Genomic DNA, 1490 nt, shown 5'->3' with positions numbered 1-1490 from the left:
CATCACCCTCCTTGAGCCGGGACTACTTGCGCCGCCGCCCCCGGGGAAAAACAGATTTGCGGACTCTTAGAAGGTCTCTCGGAGGGCTCAGAACCGTGGTCGGGTGCAGAAAGACTCTAGAAGTTTATATGCTGTCTGACCTGGGGGGTGAGGGCAGCTGGGGTGGGGGACTACTTTTTCTGGTGGCGGATGGCTACAAGGGAAGTGCAGTGACGTCACGCAGGTCCCGCCGAAGCACGCAGGGTGAGGCGTGGCGGAGGCGCCTAGCTCTTGTGGGCGTGGCGCCCAGCATCTGGCCACACCTCTTGGGGTCGCTGCGGGAAACGTTGCCTCCCCGGTTGGCTTAGAGGTGTCGTGAGAGGGAGGAAACGTCTGCCATTCTGGCTTTTCGCCTATGGCTTAAGGCGCCTCTCGAGCCCGATCGGGTCCTCTCGGGTTAGGTTTGCTGTGCCGTTCGGAGGGGGGGGGGGGGCGTATACAGATGGGAAAACCGAGGTTTGAGGACAGAAAAGGCTGGTCCGGAATCAACAAGGGGGCTACGGGGATGGCCGGAGGTCGGGAATTTTTTAGAGAAGAGTTAATGTTTGACCCATAGTGTGCTTCGCATCTTCTGTCTGTCAGTCTCTGTGTCTCTGTCTCTGTCTCTCTCCTCTCTCCTCTCTCTTCTCTCTGTATAGCTTCTTTGAAACTTGTTCTGTAGACCAGACTGGCCTTGAACTCAGAGATCTGCCTCAGACTCCTGAGTGCTGGGATTAAAGATGTGTGCTACCGCCGTCCAGCTCTCTTTCCTTTTCCTATTTTTCTTTCTTGGAGACAAGGTCCTAGTATGTAGAAAAGGCTGGCCTAGAATTCACAGAAGTCCTTCTGCCTCCTGAGCGCTGAGATTAAAGGCAGGTGTTGGGGATTAAAGGCCCGTGCCACCGTGGCAGCTCTCAACTTTGTTCTTTAAGATTTATTTTTAATTATGATTGTTTGTTTTTAATTGTATGTGAATGTGTATTTCTTAACATTATTAGGACTCAAGGTCCAGGTGCCCCAGCTGTCCTCTGGTCATTGTAAGTAGTATAGGTGTGTTTAGAAGTTGGGGAATTACCTCTGTCAAACACAAGGCCCTGGGTTCGATTCCCAGCACACACTCACAAGCAGTGTTAGGTATTTTTAGAAATCTGCAGTTCTTGGGGTTGGAGAGATGGCTCAGTGGTTAAGAGCACTGACTGCTCAGCCAGAGGGCCTGGGTTCAATTCCCAGAACACATATGGCAGTTCACAACTGTTTGTAACTCTAGCTCCAGACACCCTCACACAGACATAAATGCAGGCGAAACACCAATGCACCTGAAATTTTAAAAAAATAAAATAAAAAAATTTACAGTCCTTGTGGTTGCCCAAGCTTTTAATCCAGCACTCAGGGAAGGCAGGTGAATCTCACTGAGCTCTGCCAGGAAACATAGAACATTATTTCCAGAATTCACATGGTGGAAGACAAGAACC

The sequence above is a fragment of the Arvicola amphibius genome, chromosome 5 (genome assembly GCF_903992535.2).
Source record: "Arvicola amphibius chromosome 5, mArvAmp1.2, whole genome shotgun sequence".
NCBI classification, from domain to species: domain Eukaryota; kingdom Metazoa; phylum Chordata; class Mammalia; order Rodentia; family Cricetidae; genus Arvicola; species Arvicola amphibius.
The sequence above is the reverse complement of the archived record's forward strand: the minus strand, read 5'-3'. Positions refer to the sequence as shown.